Below are 27,962 nucleotides of genomic sequence, written 5' to 3'. Positions count from 1 at the left end.
CTCTGACACAGCGTCAATGTAACACCAACACAGTGTCAATATAACACTGACACAGCGTCAATGTAACCCGACACAGCAACAATATAACACTGACACAGCGTCAATGTAACACCGACACAGAGTCAGTGTAACACCGACACAGCATCAATGTAACACCGACACAGCGTCAATGTAACACCGACACAGCGTCAATGTAACACTGACACAGCATCAATGTAACCCGACACAGCGTCAATGTAACACCGACACAGCGTCAATGTAACCCGACACAGCAACAATATAACACTGACACAGCGTCAATGTAACACCGACACAGAGTCAGTGTAACACCGACACAGCATCAATGTAACACCGACACAGCATCAATGTAACACCGACACAGCGTCAATGTAACACCGACACAGCGTCAATGTAACACTGACACAGCATCAATGTGACACCGACACAGCGTCAATGTAACACCGACACAGCATCAATGTAACACTGACACAGCATCAATGTGACACCGACACAGCGTCAATGTAACACTGACACAGCATCAATGTAACACTGGCACAGCATCAATGTGACACCGACACAGCATCAATGTAACACTGGCACAGCATCAATGTAACACTGGCACAGCATCAATGTGACACCGACACAGCGTCAATGTAACACTGACACAGCGTCAATGTAACACCGACACAGCGTCAATGTAACACCGACACAGCGTCAATGTAACACCGACACAGCGTCAATGTAACACCGACACAGCATCAATGTAACACCGACACAGCGTCAATGTAACACCGACACAGCATCAATGTAACACTGGCACAGCATCAATGTGACACCGACACAGCGTCAATGTAACACTGACACAGCGTCAATGTAACACCGACACAGCGTCAATGTAACACCGACACAGCGTCAATGTAACACTGACACAGCGTCAATGTAACACCGACACAGCGTCAATGTAACACTGACACAGCGTCAATGTAACACCGACACAGCGTCAATGTAACACTGACACAGCGTCAATGTAACACCGACACAGCGTCAATGTAACACCGACACAGCATCAATGTAACACCGACACAGCGTCAATGTAACACCGACACAGCATCAATGTAACACTGGCACAGCATCAATGTGACACCGACACAGCGTCAATGTAACACTGACACAGCGTCAATGTAACACCGACACAGCGTCAATGTAACACCGACACAGCGTCAATGTAACACCGACACAGCGTCAATGTAACACCGACACAGCATCAATGTAACACCGACACAGCGTCAATGTAACACCGACACAGCGTCAATGTAACACCGACACAGCGTCAATGTAACACCGACACAGCATCAATGTAACACCGACACAGCGTCAATGTAACACCGACACAGCGTCAATGTAACACCGACACAGCCTCAATGTAACACCGACACAGCGTCAATGTAACACCGACACAGTGTCAATGTAACACCGACACAGCGTCAATGTAACACCGACACAGCGTCAATGTAACACCGACACAGCGTCAATGTAACACCGACACAGCATCAATGTAACACCGACACAGCCTCAATGTGACACCGACACAGCGTCAATGTAACACTGACACAGCGTCAATGTAACACCGACACAGCGTCAATGTAACACCGACACAGCGTCAATGTAACACCGACACAGCGTCAATGTAACACCGACACAGCGTCAATGTAACACCGACACAGCATCAATGTAACACCGACACAGTGTCAATGTAACACCGACACAGCGTCAATGTAACACCGACACAGCATCAATGTAACACCGACACAGCGTCAATGTAACACCGACACAGCATCAATGTAACACTGACACAGCATCAATGTAACACCGACACAGCGTCAATGTAACACCGACACAGCCTCAATGTAACACCGACACAGTGTCAATGTAACACCGACACAGCGTCAATGTAACACCGACACAGCATCAATGTAACACCAATACAGCGTCAATGTAACACCGACACAGCATCAATGTAACACCGACACAGCGTCAATGTAACACCAACACAGCCTCAATGTAACACTGACACAGCATCAATGTAACACCAATACAGCGTCAATGTAACACTGACACAGCGTCAATGTAACTCTGACACAGCGTCAATGTAACACCAACACAGCGTCACTGTAATACCGACACAGCCTCAATGTAACACCAAAACAGCATTAATGTATCACCGACACAGCGTCAATGTAACACCAAAACAGCATTAATGTAACACCGACACAGCGTCAATGTAACACCGACACAGCGTCAATGTAACACCGACACAGCGTCAATGTAACTCCAACACAGCATTAATGTAACACCGACACAGCGTCAATGTAACACCAAAACAGCATTAATGTAACACCGACACAGCGTCAATGTAACACCGACACAGCGTCAATGTAACACCGACACAGCGTCAATGTAACACTGACACAGCATTCAATGTAACACCGACACAGCATTCAATGTAACACTGACACAGTGTCAATGTAACACCAACACATCGTCAATGTAACACTGAGAGTGTCAATGTAACACCGACACAGTGTCAATGTAACTGACAGAGTCAGCGTAACATCAACACAGCATCAATGTAACACCGACACAGCATTCGTTGTAACACTGACACAGCGTCAATGTAACACCAACACAGCATTCGTTGTAACACTGATACAGCGTCAATGTAACACCGACACAGCACCAATGTAACACCAACACAGCATCAATGTAACATCAACACAGCATCAATGTAACACCGACACAGCGTCAATGTAACACCGACACAGCGTCAATGTAACACCGACACAGCGTCAATGTAACACCGACACAGCATCAATGTAACACCGACACAGCGTCAATGTAACATCAACACAGCATTCGTTGTAACACTGATACAGCGTCAATGTAACACCGACACAGCATCAATGTAACACCAACACAGCATCAATGTAACATCAACACAGCATCAATGTAACACCGACACAGCGTCAATGTAACACCGACACAGCATCAATGTAACACCGACACAGCGTCAATGTAACACCGACACAGCATCAATGTAACACCAATACAGCGTCAATGTAACACAGACACAGCGTCAATGTAACTCTGACACAGCGTCAATGTAACACCAACACAGCGTCACTGTAATACCGACACAGCCTCAATGTAACACCAAAACAGCATTAATGTATCACCGACACAGCGTCAATGTAACACCAAAACAGCATTAATGTAACACCGACACAGCGTCAATGTAACACCGACACAGCGTCAATGTAACACCGACACAGCGTCAATGTAACTCCAACACAGTGTGAATGTAACACCGACACAGCGTCAATGTAACACTGACACAGCATTCAATGTAACACCGACACAGCATTCAATGTAACACTGACACAGTGTCAATGTAACACCAACACATCGTCAATGTAACACTGAGAGTGTCAATGTAACACCGACACAGTGTCAATGTAACTGACAGAGTCAGCGTAACATCAACACAGCATCAATGTAACACCGACACAGCATTCGTTGTAACACTGACACAGCGTCAATGTAACACCAACACAGCATTCGTTGTAACACTGATACAGCGTCAATGTAACACCGACACAGCATCAATGTAACACCAACACAGCATCAATGTAACATCAACACAGCATCAATGTAACACCGACACAGCGTCCATGTAACACCTACACAGCGTCAATGTAACACCGAGACAGCGTCAAAGTAACACCGACACAGCGTCAATGTAACACCGACACAGCGTCAATGTAACACCGACACAGCATCAATGTAACACCGACACAGTGTCAATGTAACACCGAGACAGCGTCAAAGTAACACAGACACAGCGTCAATGTAACACCGACACAGCGTCAATGTAACACCGACACAGCGTCAATGTAACACCGACACAGCGTCAATGTAACACCGACACAGTGTCAATGTAACACCGACACAGCATCAATGTAACATCAACACAGCGTCAATGTAACACCGACACAGCATCAATGTAACATCAACACAGCATCAATGTAACACCGACACAGTGTCAATGTAACATCAACACAGCGTCAATGTAACACCGACACAGTGTCAATGTAACACCGACACAGCATCAATGTAACATCAACACAGCGTCAATGTAACACCGACACAGCATCAATGTAACATCAACACAGCATCAATGTAACACCGACACAGTGTCAATGTAACATCAACACAGCGTCAATGTAACACCGACACAGTGTCAATGTAACACCGACACAGCATCAATGTAACATCAACACAGCGTCAATGTAACACCGACACAGCATCAATGTAACATCAACACAGCGTCAATGTAACACCGACACAGCATCAATGTAACATCAACACAGCATCAATGTAACACCGACACAGCATCAATGTAACACCGACACAGTGTCAATGTAACACCGACACAGAGTCAATGTAACACCGACACAGAGTCAATGTAACACCGACACAGAGTCAATGTAACACCGACACAGCGTCAATGTAACACCGACACAGCGTCAATGTAACACCGACACAGAGTCAATGTAACACCGACACAGAGTCAATGTAACACCGACACAGAGTCAATGTAACACCGACACAGAGTCAATGTAACACCGACACAGCGTCAATGTAACACTGACACAGCATCAATGTAACACCGACACAGCGTCAATGTAACACCGACACAGCGTCAATGTAACACCGACACAGCGTCAATGTAACACCGACACAGCGTCAATGTAACACCGACACAGCGTCAATGTAACACCGACACAGCATCAATGTAACACCGACACAGTGTCAATGTAACACCGACACAGCCTCAATGTAACACCGACACAGCGTCAATGTAACACCGACACAGCGTCAATGTAACACCGACACAGTGTCAATGTAACACCGACACAGTGTCAATGTAACACCGACACAGCCTCAATGTAACACCGACACAGCCTCAATGTAACACCGACACAGCCTCAATGTAACACCGACACAGTGTCAATGTAACACCGACACAGCCTCAATGTAACACCGACACAGCCTCAATGTAACACCGACACAGCCTCAATGTAACACCGACACAGCCTCAATGGAACACCGACACAGCGTCAATGTAACACCGACACAGTGTCAATGTAACACCGACACAGTGTCAATGTAACACCGACACAGTGTCAATGTAACACCGACACAGCGTCAATGTAACACCGACACAGCCTCAATGTAACACCGACACAGCCTCAATGTAACACCGACACAGCGACAATGTAACACCGACACAGCCTCAATGTAACATCGACACAGCATCAATGTAACACCGACACAGCGTCAATGTAACACCGACACAGCGTCAATGTAACACCGACACAGCCTCAATGTAACACCGACACAGAGTCAATTTAACACCGACACAGTGTCAATGTAACACCGACACAGAGTCAATGTAACACCGACACAGCCTCAATGTAACACCGACACAGCGTCAATGTAACACCGACACAGCGTCAATGTAACACCGACACAGTGTCAATGTAACACCGACACAGCCTCAATGTAACACCGACACAGCCTCAATGTAACACCGACACAGCATCAATGTAACACCGACACAGCGTCAATGTAACACCGACACAGCCTCAATGTAACACCGACACAGCCTCAATGTAACACCGACACAGTGTCAATGTAACACCGACACAGTGTCAATGTAACACCGACACAGAGTCAATGTAACACCGACACAGCCTCAATGTAACACCGACACAGTGTCAATGTAACACCGACACAGAGTCAATGTAACACCGACACAGTGTCAATGTAACACCGACACAGCCTCAATGTAACACCGACACAGCCTCAATGTAACACCGACACAGCATCAATGTAACACCGACACAGCATCAATGTAACACCGACACAGAGTCAATGTAACACCGACACAGTGTCAATGTAACACCGACACAGAGTCAATGTAACACCGACACAGTGTCAATGTAACACCGACACAGCCTCAATGTAACACCGACACAGCGTCAATGTAACACCGACACAGCGTCAATGTAACACCGACACAGCGTCAATGTAACACTGACACAGTGTCAATGTAACACCGACACAGTGTCAATGTAACACCGACACAGCATCAATGTAACACCGACACAGCATCAATGTAACACCGACACAGCGTCAATGTAACACCGACACAGTGTCAATGTAACACCGACACAGTGTCAATGTAACACCGACACAGCGTCAATGTAACACCGACACAGTGTCAATGTAACACCGACACAGCCTCAATGTAACACCGACACAGCGTCAATGTAACACCGACACAGCCTCAATGTAACACTGACACAGTGTCAATGTAACACCGACACAGTGTCAATGTAACACCGACACAGTGTCAATGTAACACCGACACAGCGTCAATGTAACACTGACACAGTGTCAATGTAACACTGACACAGCGTCAATGTAACACTGACACAGTGTCAATGTAACACTGACACAGCGTCAATGTAACACCGACACAGCGTCAATGTAACACCGACACAGCGTCAATGTAACACTGACACAGTGTCAATGTAACACCGACACAGCCTCAATGTAACACCGACACAGAGTCAATGTAACACTGACACAGCATCAATATAACACTGACACAGCATCAATGTAACACCGACACAGCATCAATGTAACACCGACACAGCGTCAATGTAACACCGACACAGCATCAATGTAACACCGACACAGCGTCAATGTAACACTGACACAGTGTCAATGTAACACTGACACAGCATCAATGTAACACCGACACAGCATCAATGTAACACCGACACAGCATCAATGTAACACCGACACAGCGTCAATGTAACACCGACACAGCATCAATGTAACACCGACACAGCATCAATGTAACACTGACACAGCGTCAATGTAACACCGACACAGCATCAATGTAACACCGACACAGCATCAATGTAACACCGACACAGCGTCAATGTAACACCGACACAGCATCAATGTAACACCGACACAGCATCAATGTAACACCGACACAGCGTCAATGTAACACCGACACAGCATCAATGTAACACCGACACAGCATCAATGTAACACTGACACAGCATCAATGTAACACCGACACAGCGTCAATGTAACACCGACACAGCGTCAATGTAACACCGACACAGCGTCAATGTAACACCGACACAGCATCAATGTAACACCGACACAGTGTCAATGTAACACCGACACAGCCTCAATGTAACACCGACACAGTGTCAATGTAACACCGACACAGTGTCAATGTAACACTGACACAGCGTCAATGTAACACCGACACAGAGTCAATGTAACACCGACACAGTGTCAATGTAACACTGACACAGCCTCAATGTAACACCGACACAGTGTCAATGTAACACCGACACAGTGTCAATGTAACACTGACACAGCGTCAATGTAACACCGACACAGTGTCAATGTAACACCGACACAGCCTCAATGTAACACCGACACAGAGTCAATGTAACACTGACACAGCGTCAATGTAACACCGACACAGCGTCAATGTAACACCGACACAGCATCAATATAACACTGACACAGCATCAATGTAACACCGACACAGCCTCAATGTAACACCGACACAGTGTCAATGTAACACCGACACAGTGTCAATGTAACACTGACACAGCGTCAATGTAACACCGACACAGTGTCAATGTAACACCGACACAGCCTCAATGTAACACCGACACAGAGTCAATGTAACACTGACACAGCGTCAATGTATCACCGACACAGCGTCAATGTAACACCGACACAGCATCAATATAACACTGACACAGCATCAATGTAACACCGACACAGCCTCAATGTAACACCGACACAGTGTCAATGTAACACCGACACAGCGTCAATGTAACACCGACACAGAGTCAATGTAACACCGACACAGAGTCAATGTAACACCGACACAGCGTCAATGTAACACCGACACAGAGTCAATGTAACACCGACACAGAGTCAATGTAACACCGACACAGAGTCAATGTAACACCGACACAGAGTCAATGTAACACTGACACAGCATCAATATAACACTGACACAGCATCAATGTAACACCGACACAGCGTCAATGTAACACTGACACAGCCTCAATGTAACACCGACACAGAGTCAATGTAACACCGACACAGAGTCAATGTAACACCGACACAGCGTCAATGTAACACTGACACAGCATCAATGTAACACCGACACAGCGTCAATGTAACACCGAGGCAGCATCAACGTACACCGATACAGCATTCAGTGTAACACCAACACAGCATCAATGTAACACTGACACAATGTTCATGTAACACCGACACAGCGTCAATGTAACCCGACACAGCAACAATATAACACTGACACAGCGTCAATGTAACACTGACACAGCGTCAATGTAACACCGACACAGCGTCAATGTAACACTGACACAGCGTCAATGTAACCCGACACAGCAACAATATAACACTGACACAGCGTCAATGTAACACTGACACAGCGTCAATGTAACACCGACACAGCGTCAATGTAACCCGACACAGCAACAATATAACACTGACACAGCGTCAATGTAACACCGACACAGCGTCAATGTAACCCGACACAGCAACAATATAACACTGACACAGCGTCAATGTAACCCGACACAGCGTCAATGTAACACCGACACAGCGTCAATGTAACACCGACACAGCGTCAATGTAACCCGACACAGCGTCAATGTGACACTGACACAGCGTCAATGTAACACCGACACAGCGTCAATGTAACACCGACACAGCGTCAATGTAACACCGACACAGCGTCAATGTAACCCGACACAGCGTCAATGTAACACCGACACAGCGTCAATGTAACACCGACACAGCATCAATGTAACACCGACACAGCGTCAATGTAACACCGACACAGCATCAATGTAACACCGACACAGCATCAATGTAACACCGACACAGCGTCAATGTAACACCGACACAGCGTCAATGTAACACCGACACAGCATCAATGTAACACCGACACAGCATCAATGTAACACCGACACAGCGTCAATGTAACACCGATACAGCGTCAATGTAACACCGACACAGCATCAATGTAACACCGACACAGCATCAATGTAACACCGACACAGCATCAATGTAACACCGACACAGCGTCAATGTAACACCGACACAGCATCAATGTAACACCGACACAGCGTCAATGTAACACCGACACAGCGTCAATGTAACACCGACACAGAGTCAGTGTAACACCGACACAGCATCAATGTAACACCGACACAGCATCAATGTAACACCGACACAGCATCAATGTAACACCGACACAGCGTCAATGTAACACCGACACAGCGTCAATGTAACACCGACACAGCGTCAATGTAACCCGACACAGCGTCAATGTGACACTGACACAGCGTCAATGTAACACCGACACAGCGTCAATGTAACACCGACACAGCGTCAATGTAACACCGACACAGCGTCAATGTAACGCCGACACAGCGTCAATGTAACCCGACACAGCGTCAATGTAACACCGACACAGTGTCAATGTAACACCGACACAGCATCAATGTAACACCGACACAGCGTCAATGTAACACCGACACAGCATCAATGTAACACCGACACAGCATCAATATAACACTGACACAGCGTCAATGTAACCCGACACAGCAACAATATAACACTGACACAGCGTCAATGTAACACCGACACAGAGTCAGTGTAACACCGACACAGCATCAATGTAACACCGACACAGAGTCAGTGTAACACCGACACAGCGTCAATGTAACACCGACACAGCATCAATGTAACACCGACACAGCATCAATGTAACACCGACACAGCATCAATGTAACACCGACACAGCGTCAATATAACACTGACACAGCGTCAATGTAACACCGACACAGAGTCAATGTAACACTGACACAGCATCAATATAACACTGACACAGCGTCAATGTAACACCGACACAGCGTCAATGTAACACCGACACAGCATCAATGTAACACCGACACAGCGTCAATGTAACACCGACACAGCGTCAATGTAACACCGACACAGAGTCAATGTAACACTGACACAGCATCAATATAACACTGACACAGCGTCAATGTAACACCGACACAGCGTCAATGTAACACCGACACAGCCTCAATGTAACACTGACACAGCATCAATGTAACACCGACACAGCATCAATGTAACACCGACACAGCGTCAATGTAACACTGACACAGCATCAATGTAACACCGACACAGCATCAATGTAACACCGACACAGCGTCAATGTAACACCGACACAGAGTCAATGTAACACTGACACAGCATCAATATAACACTGACACAGCGTCAATGTAACACCGACACAGCATCAATGTAACACCGACACAGCATCAATGTAACACCGACACAGCATCAATGTAACACTGACACAGCATCAATATAACACTGACACAGCGTCAATGTAACACCGACACAGCATCAATGTCACCCCGACACAGCGTCAATGTAACACCGACACAGCGTCAATGTAACACCGACACAGCATCAATGTAACACCGAGACAGCATCAATGTAACACCGACACAGCGTCAATGTAACACCGACACAGCGTCAATGTAACACCGACACAGCATCAATGTAACACCGACACAGCGTCAATATAACACCGACACAGCATCAATGTAACACCGACACAGCGTCAAAGTAACACCGACACAGCGTCAATGTAACACCGACACAGCATCAATGTAACACCGACACAGCATCAATGTAACACCGACACAGCGTCAATGTAACACCGACACAGCCTCAATGTAACACCGACACAGCGTCAATGTAACACTGACACAGCGTCAATGTAACTCTGACACAGCGTCAATGTAACACCAACACAGCGTCAATATAACACTGACACAGCGTCAATGTAACCCGACACAGCAACAATATAACACTGACACAGCGTCAATGTAACACCGACACAGCGTCAATGTAACACCGACACAGAGTCAGTGTAACACCGACACAGCGTCAATGTAACACTGACACAGCGTCAATGTAACTCTGACACAGCGTCAATGTAACACCAACACAGCGTCAATATAACACTGACACAGCGTCAATGTAACCCGACACAGCAACAATATAACACTGACACAGCGTCAATGTAACACCGACACAGAGTCAGTGTAACACCGACACAGCATCAATATAACACTGACACAGCATCAATGTAACCCGACACAGCGTCAATGTAACACCGACACAGCATCAATGTAACACTGACACAGCATCAATGTGACACCGACACAGCGTCAATGTAACACTGACACAGCGTCAATGTAACACCGACACAGCATCAATGTAACACTGGCACAGCATCAATGTGACACCGACACAGCGTCAATGTAACACTGACACAGCGTCAATGTAACACCGACACAGCGTCAATGTAACACCGACACAGCGTCAATGTAACACCGACACAGCGTCAATGTAACACCGACACAGTGTCAATGTAACACCGACACAGCGTCAATGTAACACCGACACAGCATCAATGTAACACCGACACAGCATCAATGTAACACCGACACAGCGTCAATGTAACACTGACACAGCGTCAATGTAACTCTGACACAGCGTCAATGTAACACCAACACAGCGTCAATATAACACTGACACAGCGTCAATGTAACCCGACACAGCAACAATATAACACTGACACAGCGTCAATGTAACACCGACACAGCGTCAATGTAACACCGACACAGAGTCAGTGTAACACCGACACAGCGTCAATGTAACACTGACACAGCGTCAATGTAACTCTGACACAGCGTCAATGTAACACCAACACAGCGTCAATATAACACTGACACAGCGTCAATGTAACCCGACACAGCAACAATATAACACTGACACAGCGTCAATGTAACACCGACACAGAGTCAGTGTAACACCGACACAGCATCAATGTAACACCGACACAGCGTCAATGTAACACCGACACAGCGTCAATGTAACACTGACACAGCATCAATGTAACCCGACACAGCGTCAATGTAACACCGACACAGCGTCAATGTAACCCGACACAGCAACAATATAACACTGACACAGCGTCAATGTAACACCGACACAGAGTCAGTGTAACACCGACACAGCATCAATGTAACACCGACACAGCATCAATGTAACACCGACACAGCGTCAATGTAACACCGACACAGCGTCAATGTAACACTGACACAGCATCAATGTGACACCGACACAGCGTCAATGTAACACCGACACAGCATCAATGTAACACTGACACAGCATCAATGTGACACCGACACAGCGTCAATGTAACACTGACACAGCATCAATGTAACACTGGCACAGCATCAATGTGACACCGACACAGCATCAATGTAACACCGACACAGCGTCAATGTAACACCGACACAGCGTCAATGTAACACCGACACAGCGTCAATGTAACACCGACACAGCGTCAATGTAACACCGACACAGCGTCAATGTAACACCGACACAGCGTCAATGTAACACCGACACAGCATCAATGTAACACCGACACAGCATCAATGTAACACTGACACAGCGTCAATGTAACACTGGCACAGCATCAATGTAACACTGGCACAGCATCAATGTGACACCGACACAGCGTCAATGTAACACCGACACAGCGTCAATGTAACACCGACACAGCGTCAATGTAACACTGGCACAGCATCAATGTAACACTGGCACAGCATCAATGTGACACCGACACAGCGTCAATGTAACACCGACACAGCGTCAATGTAACACCGACACAGCGTCAATGTAACACCGACACAGCATCAATGTAACACTGGCACAGCATCAATGTGACACCGACACAGCGTCAATGTAACACTGACACAGCGTCAATGTAACACCGACACAGCGTCAATGTAACACCGACACAGCGTCAATGTAACACTGACACAGCGTCAATGTAACACCGACACCGCGTCAATGTAACACTGACACAGCGTCAATGTAACACCGACACAGCGTCAATGTAACACTGACACAGCATCAATGTGACACCGACACAGCGTCAATGTAACACTGACACAGCGTCAATGTAACACCGACACAGCGTCAATGTAACACCGACACAGCATCAATGTAACACCGACACAGCGTCAATGTAACACCGACACAGCATCAATGTAACACTGGCACAGCATCAATGTGACACCGACACAGCGTCAATGTAACACTGACACAGCGTCAATGTAACACCGACACAGCGTCAATGTAACACCGACACAGCGTCAATGTAACACCGACACAGCGTCAATGTAACACCGACACAGCATCAATGTAACACCGACACAGCGTCAATGTAACACCGACACAGCGTCAATGTAACACCGACACAGCGTCAATGTAACACCGACACAGCATCAATGTAACACCGACACAGCGTCAATGTAACACCGACACAGCATCAATGTAACACCGACACAGCATCAATGTAACACTGACACAGCGTCAATGTAACACCGACACAGCATCAATGTAACACCGACACAGCATCAATGTAACACCTACACAGCATCAATGTAACACCGACACAGCATCAATGTAACACCGACACAGCGTCAATGTAACACCGACACAGCATCAATGTAACACCGACACAGCATCAATGTAACACTGACACAGCATCAATGTAACACCGACACAGCGTCAATGTAACACCGACACAGCATCAATGTAACACCGACACAGCGTCAATGTAACACCGACACAGCATCAATGTAACACCGACACAGTGTCAATGTAACACCGACACAGTGTCAATGTAACACTGACACAGCGTCAATGTAACACCGACACAGAGTCAATGTAACACCGACACAGCGTCAATGTAACACCGACACAGCATCAATGTAACACCGACACAGTGTCAATGTAACACCGACACAGCCTCAATGTAACACCGACACAGTGTCAATGTAACACCGACACAGTGTCAATGTAACACTGACACAGCGTCAATGTAACACCGACACAGAGTCAATGTAACACCGACACAGTGTCAATGTAACACTGACACAGCCTCAATGTAACACCGACACAGTGTCAATGTAACACCGACACAGTGTCAATGTAACACTGACACAGCGTCAATGTAACACCGACACAGTGTCAATGTAACACCGACACAGCCTCAATGTAACACCGACACAGAGTCAATGTAACACTGACACAGCGTCAATGTAACACCGACACAGCGTCAATGTAACACCGACACAGCATCAATATAACACTGACACAGCATCAATGTAACACCGACACAGCCTCAATGTAACACCGACACAGTGTCAATGTAACACCGACACAGTGTCAATGTAACACTGACACAGCGTCAATGTAACACCGACACAGTGTCAATGTAACACCGACACAGCCTCAATGTAACACCGACACAGAGTCAATGTAACACTGACACAGCGTCAATGTATCACCGACACAGCGTCAATGTAACACCGACACAGCATCAATATAACACTGACACAGCATCAATGTAACACCGACACAGCCTCAATGTAACACCGACACAGTGTCAATGTAACACCGACACAGCGTCAATGTAACACCGACACAGAGTCAATGTAACACCGACACAGAGTCAATGTAACACCGACACAGCGTCAATGTAACACCGACACAGAGTCAATGTAACACCGACACAGAGTCAATGTAACACCGACACAGAGTCAATGTAACACCGACACAGAGTCAATGTAACACTGACACAGCATCAATATAACACTGACACAGCATCAATGTAACACCGACACAGCGTCAATGTAACACTGACACAGCCTCAATGTAACACCGACACAGAGTCAATGTAACACCGACACAGAGTCAATGTAACACCGACACAGCGTCAATGTAACACTGACACAGCATCAATGTAACACCGACACAGCGTCAATGTAACACCGAGGCAGCATCAACGTACACCGATACAGCATTCAGTGTAACACCAACACAGCATCAATGTAACACTGACACAATGTTCATGTAACACCGACACAGCGTCAATGTAACCCGACACAGCAACAATATAACACTGACACAGCGTCAATGTAACACTGACACAGCGTCAATGTAACACCGACACAGCGTCAATGTAACACCGACACAGCGTCAATGTAACCCGACACAGCAACAATATAACACTGACACAGCGTCAATGTAACACTGACACAGCGTCAATGTAACACCGACACAGCGTCAATGTAACCCGACACAGCAACAATACAACACTGACACAGCGTCAATGTAACACCGACACAGCGTCAATGTAACCCGACACAGCAACAATATAACACTGACACAGCGTCAATGTAACCCGACACAGCGTCAATGTAACACCGACACAGCGTCAATGTAACACCGACACAGCGTCAATGTAACCCGACACAGCGTCAATGTGACACTGACACAGCGTCAATGTAACACCGACACAGCGTCAATGTAACACCGACACAGCGTCAATGTAACACCGACACAGCGTCAATGTAACCCGACACAGCGTCAATGTAACACCGACACAGCGTCAATGTAACACCGACACAGCATCAATGTAACACCGACACAGCGTCAATGTAACACCGACACAGCATCAATGTAACACCGACACAGCATCAATGTAACACCGACACAGCGTCAATGTAACACCGACACAGCGTCAATGTAACACCGACACAGCATCAATGTAACACCGACACAGCATCAATGTAACACCGACACAGCGTCAATGTAACACCGATACAGCGTCAATGTAACACCGACACAGCATCAATGTAACACCGACACAGCATCAATGTAACACCGACACAGCATCAATGTAACACCGACACAGCGTCAATGTAACACCGACACAGCATCAATGTAACACCGACACAGCGTCAATGTAACACCGACACAGCGTCAATGTAACACCGACACAGAGTCAGTGTAACACCGACACAGCATCAATGTAACACCGACACAGCATCAATGTAACACCGACACAGCATCAATGTAACACCGACACAGCGTCAATGTAACACCGACACAGCGTCAATGTAACACCGACACAGCGTCAATGTAACCCGACACAGCGTCAATGTGACACTGACACAGCGTCAATGTAACACCGACACAGCGTCAATGTAACACCGACACAGCGTCAATGTAACACCGACACAGCGTCAATGTAACGCCGACACAGCGTCAATGTAACCCGACACAGCGTCAATGTAACACCGACACAGTGTCAATGTAACACCGACACAGCATCAATGTAACACCGACACAGCGTCAATGTAACACCGACACAGCATCAATGTAACACCGACACAGCATCAATATAACACTGACACAGCGTCAATGTAACCCGACACAGCAACAATATAACACTGACACAGCGTCAGTGTAACACCGACACAGAGTCAGTGTAACACCGACACAGCATCAATGTAACACCGACACAGAGTCAGTGTAACACCGACACAGCGTCAATGTAACACCGACACAGCATCAATGTAACACCGACACAGCATCAATGTAACACCGACACAGCATCAATGTAACACCGACACAGCGTCAATATAACACTGACACAGCGTCAATGTAACACCGACACAGAGTCAATGTAACACTGACACAGCATCAATATAACACTGACACAGCGTCAATGTAACACCGACACAGCGTCAATGTAACACCGACACAGCATCAATGTAACACCGACACAGCGTCAATGTAACACCGACACAGCGTCAATGTAACACCGACACAGAGTCAATGTAACACTGACACAGCATCAATATAACACTGACACAGCGTCAATGTAACACCGACACAGCGTCAATGTAACACCGACACAGCCTCAATGTAACACTGACACAGCATCAATGTAACACCGACACAGCATCAATGTAACACCGACACAGCGTCAATGTAACACTGACACAGCATCAATGTAACACCGACACAGCATCAATGTAACACCGACACAGCGTCAATGTAACACCGACACAGAGTCAATGTAACACTGACACAGCATCAATATAACACTGACACAGCGTCAATGTAACACCGACACAGCATCAATGTAACACCGACACAGCATCAATGTAACACCGACACAGCATCAATGTAACACTGACACAGCATCAATATAACACTGACACAGCGTCAATGTAACACCGACACAGCATCAATGTCACCCCGACACAGCGTCAATGTAACACCGACACAGCGTCAATGTAACACCGACACAGCATCAATGTAACACCGAGACAGCATCAATGTAACACCGACACAGCGTCAATGTAACACCGACACAGCGTCAATGTAACACCGACACAGCATCAATGTAACACCGACACAGCGTCAATATAACACCGACACAGCATCAATGTAACACCGACACAGCGTCAATGTAACACCGACACAGCGTCAATGTAACACCGACACAGCATCAATGTAACACCGACACAGCATCAATGTAACACCGACACAGCGTCAATGTAACACCGACACAGCCTCAATGTAACACCGACACAGCGTCAATGTAACACTGACACAGCGTCAATGTAACTCTGACACAGCGTCAATGTAACACCAACACAGCGTCAATATAACACTGACACAGCGTCAATGTAACCCGACACAGCAACAATATAACACTGACACAGCGTCAATGTAACACCGACACAGCGTCAATGTAACACCGACACAGAGTCAGTGTAACACCGACACAGCGTCAATGTAACACTGACACAGCGTCAATGTAACTCTGACACAGCGTCAATGTAACACCAACACAGCGTCAATATAACACTGACACAGCGTCAATGTAACCCGACACAGCAACAATATAACACTGACACAGCGTCAATGTAACACCGACACAGAGTCAGTGTAACACCGACACAGCATCAATATAACACTGACACAGCATCAATGTAACCCGACACAGCGTCAATGTAACACCGACACAGCATCAATGTAACACTGACACAGCATCAATGTGACACCGACACAGCGTCAATGTAACACTGACACAGCGTCAATGTAACACCGACACAGCATCAATGTAACACTGGCACAGCATCAATGTGACACCGACACAGCGTCAATGTAACACTGACACAGCGTCAATGTAACACCGACACAGCGTCAATGTAACACCGACACAGCGTCAATGTAACACCGACACAGCGTCAATGTAACACCGACACAGTGTCAATGTAACACCGACACAGCGTCAATGTAACACCGACACAGCATCAATGTAACACCGACACAGCATCAATGTAACACCGACACAGCGTCAATGTAACACTGACACAGCGTCAATGTAACTCTGACACAGCGTCAATGTAACACCAACACAGCGTCAATATAACACTGACACAGCGTCAATGTAACCCGACACAGCAACAATATAACACTGACACAGCGTCAATGTAACACCGACACAGCGTCAATGTAACACCGACACAGAGTCAGTGTAACACCGACACAGCGTCAATGTAACACCGACACAGCGTCAATGTAACACTGACACAGCATCAATGTAACCCGACACAGCGTCAATGTAACACCGACACAGCGTCAATGTAACCCGACACAGCAACAATATAACACTGACACAGCGTCAATGTAACACCGACACAGAGTCAGTGTAACACCGACACAGCATCAATGTAACACCGACACAGCATCAATGTAACACCGACACAGCGTCAATGTAACACCGACACAGCGTCAACGTAACACTGACACAGCATCAATGTGACACCGACACAGCGTCAATGTAACACCGACACAGCATCAATGTAACACTGACACAGCATCAATGTGACACCGACACAGCATCAATGTAACACTGGCACAGCATCAATGTGACACCGACACAGCGTCAATGTAACACTGACACAGCGTCAATGTAACACCGACACAGCGTCAATGTAACACCGACACAGCGTCAATGTAACACCGACACAGCGTCAATGTAACACCGACACAGCATCAATGTAACACCGACACAGCGTCAATGTAACACCGACACAGCATCAATGTAACACTGGCACAGCATCAATGTGACACCGACACAGCGTCAATGTAACACTGACACAGCGTCAATGTAACACCGACACAGCGTCAATGTAACACCGACACAGCGTCAATGTAACACTGACACAGCGTCAATGTAACACCGACACAGCGTCAATGTAACACTGACACAGCGTCAATGTAACACCGACACAGCGTCAATGTAACACTGACACAGCATCAATGTGACACCGACACAGCGTCAATGTAACACTGACACAGCGTCAATGTAACACCGACACAGCGTCAATGTAACACCGACACAGCATCAATGTAACACCGACACAGCGTCAATGTAACACCGACACAGCATCAATGTAACACTGGCACAGCATCAATGTGACACCGACACAGCGTCAATGTAACACTGACACAGCGTCAATGTAACACCGACACAGCGTCAATGTAACACCGACACAGCGTCAATGTAACACCGACACAGCGTCAATGTAACACCGACACAGCATCAATGTAACACCGACACAGCGTCAATGTAACACCGACACAGCGTCAATGTAACACCGACACAGCGTCAATGTAACACCGACACAGCATCAATGTAACACCGACACAGCGTCAATGTAACACCGACACAGCGTCAATGTAACACCGACACAGCCTCAATGTAACACCGACACAGCGTCAATGTAACACCGACACAGTGTCAATGTAACACCGACACAGCGTCAATGTAACACCGACACAGCGTCAATGTAACACCGACACAGCGTCAATGTAACACCGACACAGCATCAATGTAACACCGACACAGCCTCAATGTGACACCGACACAGCGTCAATGTAACACTGACACAGCGTCAATGTAACACCGACACAGCGTCAATGTAACACCGACACAGCGTCAATGTAACACCGACACAGCGTCAATGTAACACCGACACAGCGTCAATGTAACACCGACACAGCATCAATGTAACACCGACACAGTGTCAATGTAACACCGACACAGCGTCAATGTAACACCGACACAGCATCAATGTAACACCGACACAGCGTCAATGTAACACCGACACAGCATCAATGTAACACTGACACAGCATCAATGTAACACCGACACAGCGTCAATGTAACACCGACACAGCCTCAATGTAACACCGACACAGTGTCAATGTAACACCGACACAGCGTCAATGTAACTGACAGAGTCAGCGTAACATCAACACAGCATCAATGTAACACCGACACAGCATTCGTTGTAACACTGACACAGCGTCAATGTAACACCAACACAGCATTCGTTGTAACACTGATACAGCGTCAATGTAACACCGACACAGCACCAATGTAACACCAACACAGCATCAATGTAACATCAACACAGCATCAATGTAACACCGACACAGCGTCAATGTAACACCGACACAGCGTCAATGTAACACCGACACAGCGTCAATGTAACACCGACACAGCATCAATGTAACACCAACACAGCATTCGTTGTAACACTGATACAGCGTCAATGTAACACCGACACAGCATCAACGTAACACCAACACAGCATCAATGTAACATCAACACAGCATCAATGTAACACCGACACAGCGTCAATGTAACACCGACACAGCATCAATGTAACACCGACACAGCGTCAATGTAACACCGACACAGCATCAATGTAACACCAATACAGCGTCAATGTAACACTGACACAGCGTCAATGTAACTCTGACACAGCGTCAATGTAACACCAACACAGCGTCACTGTAATACCGACACAGCCTCAATGTAACACCAAAACAGCATTAATGTATCACCGACACAGCGTCAATGTAACACCAAAACAGCATTAATGTAACACCGACACAGCGTCAATGTAACACCGACACAGCGTCAATGTAACACCGACACAGCGTCAATGTAACTCCAACACAGTGTGAATGTAACACCGACACAGCGTCAATGTAACACTGACACAGCATTCAATGTAACACCGACACAGCATTCAATGTAACACTGACACAGTGTCAATGTAACACCAACACATCGTCAATGTAACACTGAGAGTGTCAATGTAACACCGACACAGTGTCAATGTAACTGACAGAGTCAGCGTAACATCAACACAGCATCAATGTAACACCGACACAGCATTCGTTGTAACACTGACACAGCGTCAATGTAACACCAACACAGCATTCGTTGTAACACTGATACAGCGTCAATGTAACACCGACACAGCATCAATGTAACACCAACACAGCATCAATGTAACATCAACACAGCATCAATGTAACACCGACACAGCGTCAATGTAACACCTACACAGCGTCAATGTAACACCGAGACAGCGTCAAAGTAACACCGACACAGCGTCAATGTAACACCGACACAGCGTCAATGTAACACCGACACAGCATCAATGTAACACCGACACAGTGTCAATGTAACACCGAGACAGCGTCAAAGTAACACAGACACAGCGTCAATGTAACACCGACACAGCGTCAATGTAACACCGACACAGCGTCAATGTAACACCGACACAGCGTCAATGTAACACCGACACAGTGTCAATGTAACACCGACACAGCATCAATGTAACATCAACACAGCGTCAATGTAACACCGACACAGCATCAATGTAACATCAACACAGCATCAATGTAACACCGACACAGTGTCAATGTAACATCAACACAGCGTCAATGTAACACCGACACAGTGTCAATGTAACACCGACACAGCATCAATGTAACATCAACACAGCGTCAATGTAACACCGACACAGCATCAATGTAACATCAACACAGCATCAATGTAACACCGACACAGTGTCAATGTAACATCAACACAGCGTCAATGTAACACCGACACAGCGTCAATGTAACACCGACACAGCATCAATGTAACACCGACACAGAGTCAATGTAACATCAACACAGCGTCAATGTAACACCGACACAGCATCAATGTAACATCAACACAGCGTCAATGTAACACCGACACAGCATCAATGTAACATCAACACAGCATCAATGTAACACCGACACAGCATCAATGTAACACCGACACAGTGTCAATGTAACACCGACACAGCGTCAATGTAACACCGACACAGCATCAATGTAACACCGACACAGCATCAATGTAACACCGACACAGCATCAATGTAACACCGACACAGTGTCAATGTAACACCGACACAGCATCAATGTAACATCAACACAGCATCAATGTAACACCGACACAGCGTCAATGTAACACTGACACAGCGTCAATGTAACACCGACACAGCGTCAATGTAACACTGACACAGCGTCAATGTAACACCGACACAGTGTCAATGTAACACCGACACAGCATCAATGTAACATCAACACAGCGTCAATGTAACACCGACACAGCATCAATGTAACATCAACACAGCATCAATGTAACACCGACACAGTGTCAATGTAACACCGACACAGTGTCAATGTAACACCGACACAGCATCAATGTAACATCAACACAGCATCAATGTAACACCGACACAGCGTCAATGTAACACTGACACAGCGTCAATGTAACACCGACACAGCGTCAATGTAACACCGACACAGCATCAATGTAACATCAACACAGCATCAATGTAACACCGACACAGTGTCAATGTAACACCGACACAGCATCAATGTAACACCGACACAGTGTCAATGTAACACCGACACAGCATCAATGTAACATCAACACAGCATCAATGTAACACCGACACAGCATCAATGTAACACCGACACAGCATCAATGTAACACCGACACAGCATCAATGTAACACCGACACAGCGTCAATGTAACACCGACACAGCGTCAATGTAACACCGACACAGCATCAATGTAACACTGACACAGCATCAATGTAACACTGACACAGCGTCAATGTAACACCGACACAGCATCAATGTAACACCGACACAGCATCAATGTAACACCGACACAGCGTCAATGTAACACCGACACAGCATCAATGTAACACCGACACAGCGTCAATGTAACACCGACACAGCATCAATGTAACACCGACACAGCATCAATGTAACACCGACACAGCATCAATGTAACACCGACACAGCGTCAATGTAACACCGACACAGCATCAATGTAACACCGACACAGCATCAATGTAACACCGACACAGCGTCAATGTAACACCGACACAGCGTCAATGTAACACCGACACAGCATCAATGTAACACCGACACAGTGTCAATGTAACACCGACACAGCATCAATGTAACATCAACACAGCATCAATGTAACACCGACACAGCGTCAATGTAACACCGACACAGCATCAATGTAACACCGACACAGCATCAATGTAACACCGACACAGCATCAATGTAACACCGACACAGCGTCAATGTAACACCGACACAGCGTCAATGTAACACCGACACAGCATCAATGTAACACCGACACAGCATCAATGTAACACCGACACAGCGTCAATGTAACACCGACACAGCATCAATGTAACACCGACACAGCGTCAATGTAACACCGACACAGCATCAATGTAACACCGACACAGCGTCAATGTAACACCGACACAGCATCAATGTAACACCGACACAGCGTCAATGTAACACCGACACAGCATCAATGTAACACCGACACAGCGTCAATGTAACACCGACACAGCATCAATGTAACACCGACACAGCATCAATGTAACACCGACACAGCGTCAATGTAACACCGACACAGCATCAATGTAACACCGACACAGCATCAATGTAACACCGACACAGCGTCAATGTAACACCGACACAGCATCAATGTAACATCAACACAGCATCAATGTAACACCGACACAGCGTCAATGTAACACCGACACAGCATCAATGTAACATCAACACAGCGTCAATGTAACACTGACACAGCGTCAATGTAACTCTGACACAGCGTCAATGTAACACCAACACAGCGTCAATGTAACACCGACACAGCGTCAATGTAACACTGACACAGCGTCAATGTAACACCGACACAGCGTCAATGTAACACCGACACAGCATCAATGTCACCCCGACACAGCGTCAATGTAACACCAACACAGCGTCAATGTAACACTGACACAGCGTCAATGTAACTCTGACACAGCGTCAATGTAACACCAACACAGCGTCAATGTAACACCGACACAGCGTCAATGTAACACTGACACAGCGTCAATGTAACACCGACACAGCGTCAATGTAACACCGACACAGCATCAATGTCACCCCGACACAGCGTCAATGTAACACCGACACAGCGTCAATGTAACTCTGACACAGCGTCAATGTAACACCGAGACAGCGTCAATGTAACACTGACACAGCGTCAATGTAACTCTGACACAGCGTCAATGTAACACCAACACAGCGTCAATGTAACACTGACACAGCGTCAATGTAACTCTGACACAGCGTCAATGTAACACCGAGACAGCGTCAATGTAACACCGACACAGCATCAATGTAACACTGACACAGCGTCAATGGAACACCGACACAGCGTCAATGTAACACCGACACAGCGTCAATGTAACACTGACACAGCGTCAATGGAACACCGACACAGCGTCAATGTAACACTGACACAGCGTCAATGTAACACTGACACAGCGTCAATGTAACACCAACACAGCGTCAATGGAACACTGATACAGCGTCAATGTAACTCCAAAGTCACACCTTTACCTCTTTCAGACACTTCCCTGCAACATGTCACACTTAAATTCTGTGCCTCCAAGATATCTGCACATCTCAGACTTGCTGAAGTTTCACAACCTCAAACCAAAGCATAACTTCTACTGTTGCAATGGAAATGGGTGCAATGACAGGTGCTGCACCATCACAGCGTCAGTACTGAGGGAGTGCTGCACTGTCAGAGGGTCAGTACTGAGGGAGTGCTGCACTGTCAGAGGGTCAGTACTGAGGGAGTGCCGCACTGTCAGAGGGTCAGTACTGAGGGAGTGCTGCACTGTCAGAGGGTCAGTACTGAGGGAGTGCTGCACTGTCAGAGGGTCAGTACTGAGGGAGTGCCGCACTGTCAGAGGATCAGTACTGAGGGAGTGCTGCACTGTCAGAGGGTCAGTACTGAGGGAGTGCTGCACTGTCAGAGGGTCAGTATTGAGGGAGTGCCGCACTGTCAGAGGGTCAGTACTGAGGGAGCGCTGCACTGTCAGAGGGTCAGTACTGAGGGAGTGCCGCACTGTCAGAGGGTCAGTACTGAGGGAGCGCTGCACTGTCACAGGGTCAGTACTGAGAGAGTGCCGCACTGTCAGAGGGTCAGTACTGAGGGAGTGCTGCACTGTCAGAGGGTCAGTACTGAGGGAGTGCTGCACTGTCAGAGCGTCAGTACTGAGGGAGCGCTGCACTGTCAGAGGGTCAGTACTGAGAGAGTGCTGCACTGTCAGAGGGTCAGTACTGAGAGAGTGCTGCACTGTCAGAGGGTCAGTACTGAGGGAGCGCTGCACTGTCAGAGGGTCAGTACTGAGAGAGTGCTGCACTGTCAGAGGGTCAGTACTGAGGGAGCGCTGCACTGTCAGAGGGTCAGTGCTGAGGGAGTGCTGCACTGTCAGAGGGTCAGTACTGAGGGAGTGCTGCACTGTCAGAGGGTCAGTGCTGAGAGAGTGCCGCACTGTCAGAGGGTCAGTACTGAGGGAGTGCTGCACTGTCAGAGGGTCAGTACTGAGAGAGTGCTGCACTGTCAGAGGGTCAGTACTGAGAGAGTGCTGCACTGTCAGAGGGTCAGTACTGAGGGAGTGCTGCACTGTCAGAGGGTCAGTACTGAGAGAGTGCTGCACTGTCAGAGGGTCAGTACTGAGGGAGTGCTGCACTGTCAGAGGGTCAGTGCTGAGAGAGTGCTGCACTGTCAGAGGGTCAGTACTGAGGGAGTGCTGCACTGTCAGAGGGTCAGTACTGAGGGAGTGCTGCACTGTCAGAGCGTCAGCATTGAGGGAGTGCTGCAGTGTCAGAGGGTCAGTACTGAGGAAGTGCTGCACTGTCAGAGGGTCAGTACTGAGGGAGTGCTGCACTGTCAGAGGGTCAGTACTGAGAGAGTGCTGCACTGTCAGAGGGTCAGTGCTGAGGGAGTGCTGCACTGTCAGAGGTTCAGCACTGAGGGAGTGCTGCACTGTCAGAGGGTCAGTACTGAGAGAGTGCTGCACTGTCAGAGGGTCAGTACTGAGGGAGTGCTGCACTGTCAGAGGGTCAGTACTGAGAGAGTGCTGCACTGTCAGAGGGTCAGTGCTGTGGGAGTGCTGCACTGTCAGAGGGTCAGTACTGAGAGAGTGCTGCACTGTCAGAGGGTCAGCACTGAGGGAGTGCTGCACTGTCAGAGGGTCAGTACTGAGGGAGTGCTGCACTGTCAGAGGGTCAGTACTGAGAGAGTGCTGCACTGTCAGAGGGTCAGTGCTGAGGGAGTGCTGCACTGTCAGAGGGTCAGTACTGAGGGAGTGCTGCACTGTCAGAGGGTCAGTACTGAGAGAGTGCTTCACTGTCAGAGGGTCAGTGCTGTGGGAGTGCTGCACTGTCAGAGGGTCAGTACTGAGGGAGTGCTGCACTGTCAGAGGGTCAGTACTGAGAGAGTGCCGCACTGTCAGAGGGTCAGTGCTGTGGGAGTGCTGCACTGTCAGAGGGTCAGTACTGAGGGAGTGCTGCACTGTCAGAGGGTCAGTATTGAGGGAGTGCCGCACTGTCAGAGGGTCAGTACTGAGGGAGTGCTGCGCTGTCAGAGGGTCAGTACTGAGGGAGTGCCGCACTGTCAGAGAGTCAGTGCTGAGGGAGTGCTGCGCTGTCAGAGGGTCAGTACTGGGGGAGCGCTGCGCTGTCAGAGGGTCAGTGCTGTGGGAGTGCCACACTGTCACATATCGAAGTAGACCTTGATCACCGGGATCCAGATCTGTTTCTCAAAACCTAATCCGCAGGAATCAATTCAAGAAATCCTAATTTTCAGCAATTTTTATTTCCACCAGTCTTTTCTTTCAGGTGGTTTCAGGTCTCCCTGCCATATCAGCCTTTGTTCACCTGGGAGTGCTATTGCTTCGTTTCTATTGACCAAGTTATCTCCATAGCAGCACTGTCAATCGACTCAGTGTTGCGTTGTAGGATCTGATCTCACTTTTTTTCGACTATCAGCCAAATATATGGCAGTGAAAGCCACAGGCAATCTGTTCTGTTCTTCCTTCCCACTCCGTCGCTCTCTCAAAAAATGGGAATTTTTAAATCATTTCCTGGCATGTGGTTGTTGATTGAGAGCTATTAAGAGTCAACCACGTTGCTGGGGATATGGAGTCACATGTTGGCCAGATCAGGTAAGAACGGCAGATTTCCTTCCCTGAAGGACACCAGTGAATCAGATGTTTTTGAAACAACAATCGATAATTATTTTATGTATTTATCATTGACAAGCATCTGGGCGACAAAACTGAAGAAAAACAAGAAACCCCAAAAAGGGGCTACGATGGACATGAGCATGACAGGACCTTCAAACCAGGAACACCGTTCACGTATGGAATTTTGGAGGCAGCTCCCCATGGATCCCTGGAATTGTCCTATCAGAAATGGGACAGTACAGACTAGGGAGAAGACTACAAAAAACATGTTGATAACCGGGAAGGGTTGGGAATCTCTCCAGGTGCATCCACTGCAAAGGACACACCACCA

Source organism: Mustelus asterias, chromosome 20 (genome assembly GCF_964213995.1).
Source record: "Mustelus asterias chromosome 20, sMusAst1.hap1.1, whole genome shotgun sequence".
Classification (NCBI taxonomy): Eukaryota; Metazoa; Chordata; class Chondrichthyes; order Carcharhiniformes; family Triakidae; genus Mustelus; species Mustelus asterias.
The sequence above is the reverse complement of the archived record's forward strand: the minus strand, read 5'-3'. Positions refer to the sequence as shown.